At 43.9% G+C, this 8,278-nt stretch overlaps 1 long non-coding RNA gene across 1 annotated transcript; it reads left to right on the top strand.

Moving 5' to 3' along the window:
• The first annotated feature begins 1,531 nt into the window (after window positions 1-1,531).
• On the top strand, window positions 1,532-7,898 carry LOC135911182 (uncharacterized). The gene is made up of 3 exons (XR_010567240.1): window positions 1,532-1,595; window positions 6,441-6,508; window positions 7,728-7,898. It is a non-coding gene; the product is annotated as an uncharacterized lncRNA (long non-coding RNA).
• Window positions 7,899-8,278: the final 380 nt, after the last annotated feature.

Consider the following 8,278-nt stretch of genomic DNA (forward strand, 5'->3'; position numbering starts at 1 on the left):
CTGGCGTTAGTTTATTTTCTAGTTAGAATAAAGTTACCAATTTGAGATGGCATGATACCGCCAATGTTGAATCTAATAAGGAAAGGAAACTGCGCAAGCATGTGCATTGTATGAACCCCCATAATAATGTTCATCTCAACTGCAGAACAGCTAGAGCTAAACGAAACTAAGCATCAACTGTATTAATTGCCAAAGTACAAAGTACCCTTTCGCGCGCACTACATCGGGCTAAGCACATCACTTTAGTGTAACGCTACACACCCTTACGAAGAGGTCCTCAAATAACTTCTGGGACTATCTCAGCGAAAAAGGAAGGTACATTTAGGTTGTGATAGCTGACGGTACCACAATCACAGATCAAACAAATGTCGCTGTGTACTTTGTTTCAATAGCCTTTTTCACTTGTGGCAATAATGGTTAATTTGATTTTTACGACCCGCCGTGGTTGCTCAGTGGCTATGGTGTTGGGCTGCTGAGCACGAGGTCGCGGGATCGAATCCCGGCCACGGCGGCCGCATTTCGATGGGGGCGATATGCGAAAACACCCGTGTGCTTAGATTTAGGTGCACGTTAAAGAACCCCAGGTGGTCAAAATTTCCGGAGTCCTCCACTACGGCGTGCCTCATAATCAGAAAGTGGTTTTGGCACGTAAAACCCCAAATATTATTATTATTGATTTTTACGGTTTTAAATTTAGAAAACGATTTGATAAGGTCCTTCAGGAATAGGCAATAATAAAGCTAAGGAAGCTTGGCCTTTATTTACTCTGTTAATCTTGCATTCCAACGCACCTAAAATGTCACGGTCACTTTTCGCGTGCGGGGAGGGAAACACTTGTGGGAGGGAAGCACATATCGATTTGTGGCAGCCTTTTTTTGTTTTTATTATATGTTAGTGACAACATCCCTCAACATTTTCGAAATTCAATATGTCTGGTGCAATTCTTGTTTTTTGTTCGTCTCATTCTCTGACTCAGAACTGATCATTTACGCGAGCAATTGAAAACGTCCCTGAAGTGCCACCCCATTGTCAACTCGTGAAAGCACTTAGAAAAGCCATTGCAGAAAAACTTGTACCGCATCTATATATATATATATATATATATATATATATATATATATAGATATATATATGATTCTGCGTGAAAATTAATAAGGCGCCAGAAATAAACAGTAAAGTAAAACTACCGATTCAAAAGTTGAGTCCGGCGCTATTCGGTATGACAGTAGGATGTATGAGCGCATGGTTGTGCTCGATGTGCAAGTATTCCATCAGCCCATGTGCACTACAGAAGAGTCCCAGAAGAAAGTTTTGTTAATAAATTACCTGTCAAGCACTTCGTGGGTGCAGCGGCTATATGTTTGGAGGAATTTTGAAGAGGACGTGGATATGGGATAATGGAAATGTCAAGTCTATAGTGTAAACAAGAGCTCTTTACTTTTCCAGGAAAGAAATGTGCTCCATATTTATTTTTTTCCGCGATATTGAACACGTGGCATCTGAGAGCGGATATATAAAGCGGTGCTAAGATCGTTTATCGCTGCAGGACTCTCGTCGTCTCCGTCGCATCTGTTTTCTTTGCATCCATTCCAGAGGTGAGCGAAGCATGCATATACCGTTTGCTATACGACTGAGCCTAGATGTCCTCACCATTCAGTATATTTATAGCAGAATCATATATAGCTGAGTATTGCATCAAACACTAAATTTTAATCCGTGTAGCATTATTGGCACACTGGGCGTTTCACTTGAGCTAAACCTTAAAATCATAGAAATGCTACGTAGCTAGGCGTAGCCAAGGTAACGTTGTTTGCCATCGCCTCGAAATACCCATATTATATTTTGCTCTATGGGTAATTAGACAATTGACCCTAATTTTACTTATATTCTCAAATATCCTTAGTACATGAAGCGTTAACAAGAATAATGTAGAGCAACAGAAAAAACTCCCGATACCACTTTCTGTTGCTCAATACATGGTATATAAAAGCGTTTTTCCGAGCATGAAAGAAGTCCGCGAATACACGCAAAGTTCGTCGAGCGGCCAGTCGCGCGGCAATATTCGGTGTATTTCTCCAAACCTCCTCGGCCTGGACTTCCTCTCCGCGCATTCTGCCCTTATAGAGTGTTCAACCAATACTCTCCGCCTTGACCCGCCTGTTCTGGATGGCGCCGAACCAACCCCGGACGCCTCAGTTCTATACAGATCGTTCTCTTGCCATCTTCGGCATCTTTTATTGACTTTGTGCCATCGCCATCTGTGCCCGATGGTCACTACATTGCTGTTCCCATGCAAGAAGTCATCTTTACAGGTGCTAACACACTACCTCGTACAGTTTTATCTCTTACGGCGAATAGCGTTTGCCTGACAGTGGTCAATGTCGGCTGGACCACAGATTTGCTCCCACGCTGGATGTCTCAGGCCCAGCTTTGCTCCTTCTAGGATCAATCAGTAGCATCTATAGCTGTAGACGCCAATGCAACTGACTCTACTCTACCATTGCAGTCTGCAAAATGTTCCATAGCCGACTTAGCGACAATGATTGAGCGCACCATGCTGTGAGAGCAGGCTCATGAGCTCCACTGCGTTCTATTTTCTTACCACGATATATTGGACTTTAACGATCGTCCTTTGGCCTAAACAATGGCTGTGATGAGTCGCCGGCTAATCGTTAAGTAATTTGTATTTCGCGAAATCCCTGCCAAGAACATTACTGAAACGACGTGTAGCCTATGGGCGTCACCTGTTGTACTTCTAAGAAAGATGGCTCATGGTGATTTTTCGTGCACATTCGGCAGCATAACCGGGTTACAAAAAAGACGTGTATCCCGTACCTCACATTGACGACGCCCTTGACTGCCTCCCTGGTTCTCGCAATTTCTCATCTATTGACCTTCGATCCAGCTACTGGCCGATCGCTGTGGACAATCTAGGCAGCGGGAGGACTGCCCTTCTAACCACCAACGGTATTTTTCAATTCAAAGTGTTTCCGTTCGGTCCATGTGACGCTCCTGCCACATTTGAACGCACGATAGACGCCCCCAACGATTTCAAATGGTCCACGCTCCTGTGTTACTTGGACTACGTGATAGTATTCTCCCCAACATTCGCTACGCACCTCGAGCGCCAGTGAGCAGTTCTGGACGTTTTTCGTCGAGCCGGTCTGCAACTCAACGCATCAAAGTGTCAATTCGGACTTCGCTAGATTACAGTCTTGGGACACCTCGTTCATGGGAACAGAATGCTACCAGACGCAGGCAAAATCAATGATGTTACCCACATTCCTGACCCGAAATGTGTCAGGGATTTGCGTACCTTCATCGGTGCTTGCTCTTACTTCTTCCGCTTCGTAATAAAGTTTCACGATCACAACAGGACCACTCAGAAAGGCTTTGAAGAAAGTGTGGCGATAACGAGGCATGTGCGCTTTCGCAGCTAAACAGCTTTTTACAACGCCATCCGTTCTCCCCAATTACGATCCTTTTGTGCCTACCGAAGTGCGTAATGATGTCAGGAACCACTCAATCGGCGCAGTGCTCGCACAACGCCAGCGCAGCAACGAGCGCGTTATTGCTTACGGCCGCAGGCTTCTCTCCTCCTCCGAGTGCGACTATATCATTACTGAGCGTAAGTGTCTGGTCCTAATTTGGGCGGTTGCGAAATTCTGCCCATACCTAAGAGCCAACTCCTTTCACTCGTCTCGCCGCGCGTCTGGCTAAAAGGAGCGTTGCGCTCGCCTAGTCAGTGTGATCTTGGCCATGGATGGTAGTGATGACTGGCCGTCATTACGGAGGGTTGCACGGGAGCGCAAGGCTTTTAGGCGTCGTCACCAAACGGCTTCTGACAAACCCCACGAATATCGCCCGGCGAACTGCTTCACTGGAGAGGGTACAGAAGGCAACAGGCGTCGCACCGTCGAGATCAATATGGCGACCACGTTCGCGCCCTTGCCATTAGTGCTTGAACACTGCGCATGTTCGCAGCGTCTCCTTGCATGCATAGGGCTTGCGCTTTCCCTGTGGCACCACAGGCGTCGGACCATCCAACGATGCGCGTCTATCCAAGCCTAATCAGTGTCTAGCATAGGCTTTCATACAATAATTACTAGAGGGAACTCTCGCGCTAGTGTCTAGGGGAGCTGAAATCAGAGCAGTTGTGCCTGAACGGTAATTCTGGGAAGTATATGGATTTGGTTAAACTTCGTCACTAGGGCTTCAAACGGTTTCGTGCCTTCGTAAGTTAGACCTATTCAGCCGTGTACTGGGGAATAATAATTGCAAAAGCTTTATTAAAATCGTCCGGCAGCAGGAGTCGAGCACAGGACCTACATCACCTATACCTGATATTGAAACCATTAGGTGACGGACGCATGCAAGCACAAGCGATGTGAAACGCCCTTATGAATTTTTCGAAAGCAAGCAAGCGCCTTTGAGACGCTCGGCGCGTATCGATTGGGGACCTCCACAAGCTCAACCGTTACAATTAGGGCCGATTGTGCGCGTCCGCAGCCTCTCCTACACTTCGAAGAACATAGATTGCAGTGAAATTTGAATGAAGCCATATAAAGTGCAATATACAAAGCCAAAAGAATTTCTCAATCCACAAGCACGAAGATCAGACAAATCCATGCACTTTCCATCAATCCCATGGTGGGTCAACGAGTGCAGTGCAGCCTTCCCATTAACATATTGTAGGAAACTCTATAACATCTAGTCACCGACCTCGGCATAGCCGTCATACCTGGTTTAATGGTGATTGTATACCGAAGTATAACAGTTGCAGCTAAATCGAATGTTAGCGAAGTGAAACCAAGACTTAAAGATGCTAAAGTAAGCTTTCGCTTTGCATAACCAGGGTTAGCTGTGTTAAGCCGCAGCCAATTTTGCCTTTCTCCTATATCCGAATGCGGCGGCCGTTGGTCGGTAAGGGTGTGCGGGCAAATTCTTTCAGTACTCAGTTTACTGCATGGGAACGCCAACCTACTAAGACGTTAGAAGCTACCTTGGGACTCGCGACAAGCATCCTAGCCAACACAATGCATTACCAACCAGCCTGTCGTTACTAGGCCGAAGCGTCTCTATAGACCCATGGACACCGGACTCCCAACGCCGGAAACTTGGATTATTAGCGCTCCCGAGTGCAGAGTGCGCTCTGTGGAAAGTGTCCCGGTAGTTTGTTGGGAAATGTCCAGGGAGCATTACGGCCGCAATATTTTAGAAGCAAATGCACCACTAAGCGCAGCTTGTGACTGAAATCCTGGACAAGCTGCAGCTAGCAACAAAATGACACCACACTGCCATCGCTTAACCTGCGCCACGCACGGCCAGCGGTGAAGGTGCATCCCTAAATATACAGTACAACGTTGTCCCTTCTCTCTAAGCTTTATAACTGGGCAAGAAGCGTGGTATGAGTAGATAAGTAACTAGTATCATATACCAAGCGCTACCCATAAATGTGTGTGATGTTTTTTGTATAGATACATCCATAATCACCTATGTAAAAGAGCATTCCCTTCGCACCCGCAGTATCAGTAGATATCACAGTTGAGTATTACATTCGGCAACAGCATCCGAAACGCTTTCAATAAAGTAGACACAACTTGTGTCAACCATGACTGCATGAAAGCGACATTCGGATTCAGAGGAGATAATATAGCCCTGCCTTTAGAACAGACTGAAGCTCTTTTGCAGGGGAACATCGGGCCCAAAAGGTTGCCGTGTTTCACTGTTAACATTCATTAAGGTTTTTGTGGTCAATGTTGTTTTTTCTTCTATTCCCATAAGGAAATAGGAATGTTTTAAGCACGCGTTCACAGGGTAGTCTTTACAACAAATCATCAATGTATAATTCAATTTTACCTTTAATAAGGATAGAATGACGTGAGCCTTCAACAAAGGAGACGTTCAATGGCCGAAAGGAACTGTTTAGCCCGATTCTTCTTCGAGGATAAATGCTCATGAAGCCTGGTGTGCAAAACTAAAATTAATAACGATATTCTTTTAAGAGTAATTGCCTGATTTTAACGTTGTATTTTAGGGAGCGATTTCAGTTAAGCTCTTGGAACCAATTCACCTGTTCACTCATTATTGTAATTACAACATTTGCGGTATAAGCACTTGTAAGATACTTCGAATAAGCAGCGTAATCTTTGTCACAGCGTCATCGATTGTAGGCATATCATGGTTGTATTCCATTATATTTCATAACAGAATATTTAGAGCTCTTTGTGTTGAGTGCCTAGATTTCAGTTGCAAATACACAAATACTAACAAGATTACTCATTGGGAGCTTCGAAATAATTCGAAGTTCGGTCATATAATTTAGACACTAAATTCAAATGCGACAGCAGAGGAGTATATCAAGATTGTGTTCAAAACGTTAGCTTATTACTGTCGCACGAATTATATTCAAGAAAATATTGATACTTTTTCCTCTCCAGCTCTCTAGTCGAAGACATGGACGGCTTTCTTGGAAAATTCCTTTTCGTCGTGGTTGCTGTTACACTCGGTAAGATTACGCTGGCGAACCTCAACCTGACGTAGCTGGGTACCTACTGGAAAGGAGATCGCGACGGAGTGTGCGTAATTAGTCGAAGAAAAACTTCATTTTGTATGCCTTCGTGGTGATGTGGCAACAAAGAGACGAAAGATGAGAATCACCAAGGATAGCCAAGAAGAATGGAACTTGCTGGCTTCACATTGCCTCGATTATAATGCGCCGCTAAGAGGTGCACTACCTTTTACTGTGATTCGTTATCGATGTAATGCATTTACAACCGTTCTTGGGTTCTCAAATAAATACCTCAGGGAATAATATTTTTAAACTTTTAGTGAAACTGAAATAAATTTGCTTTTTGACCGTCAAATAGGTCGTTGGAACAAAGAATCTATCGGACGCTTCCAGTAGACTTTTCGCTAGATGCTTTGCATGACTCAGTAACAACAGGTTGAGACGTTCTTTTATGTTTAATTTTTTTTGCAATTCAGTAGAGACTCCTTATGAGTGCATTCCGAAATTATTCAATTTATCTTTAATGGGTTGCAATAAAGATAGGTAACCACTATTCAGTGTCTCAACAGCCACATGCTTTTCAATACAAATCACATATATAAATTCTTGGTTTGGTGCTACTCAAAGGATACACGGGGACACTAACGCTCTTGATTACTTATCATTCGTACAGCTTGTTGTGTACCCGTCCGTAGCCTCAAGCAGGACAGATCAGACACACGAAGAACGTAACATGTTTTACTAAGATACGACGAGCTGCCACACAACAGGCTGTGCAACAGTAATGATCTCCTTGAGGCACGCGTGGCTTTAGTTTTATGCACTCACTCCTGCAGCATGCAAGCAGTGACAGCGATAAGAGTCAGCAGGCGAGCGCGCTTGGCGTCCACACGGGTGCGCCCTGACATAAGTATACGTATAAAAGTTATTTGTTAGGTTCCAAGAAACAATGTTTAATGACTGCGTCTGTTAGCGTGTGTATGTCCTTACAAGATGATTTTCTGTCGTCGTACAACTGCAGTGTTTTAGTTTAGACTGAATAGACACCGTTTCTTTTAAATCTGAGAGTTAGTGAGTCTGCTATATACTTCAACTGCCACAGTGGAAAAATGATGGCTACAAATATCAAGAAATATAGATTCCAGTACTTGTTCATAATTTCCTCCCCTATTGGATCATACGATTTAACCAACACCTTGGATTTATCGTTTTTCAGCTACGCTGATTATGGCCACCAATGAAGCTGGGGCTATGCCGCTAGAGATCATGAAAGAAATGGGACGAAAAGAAGAACATTTCAAGTAGCGAAGAATCAGTCTCTCTGACTTGCATTCCACTGATTGCATCTGCTTCGTAACTGAATAAAATGAATGAACGAAAAAACTGCCTTGAATGAATAAGCAACTTTACATCAATGGAGACAACCTTTCTCTACTATGCCGAATGTCACTTTTTTGAAATTTCTGTTCATGTAATCGCTCTTAAGCGCTGCTAGGCACACATTTCTTATTCTGTTCCGTCGTCGCATTGCAAACGAGGTTTTCTTTCTTACATTTTACCGCGCTATAGTTTGATTTGACTTCAAAAGCTTCTCTTAGCACATAAGTCTATTGCACATTATTACACGAAACACAGCGTCGTCACACTGCATTACACATGAAGTGAAATTAACCAACGAAACAATTTCTGCCTATCAAAGGCGTGTGAGTTACATGGCTAAGCGAATAACTTTTTTTAATGTTTTGCTAACTGTATTCGCTATTACAC

The sequence above is a fragment of the Dermacentor albipictus genome, chromosome 5 (assembly GCF_038994185.2).
Source record: "Dermacentor albipictus isolate Rhodes 1998 colony chromosome 5, USDA_Dalb.pri_finalv2, whole genome shotgun sequence".
NCBI lineage: Eukaryota > Metazoa > Arthropoda > Arachnida > Ixodida > Ixodidae > Dermacentor > Dermacentor albipictus.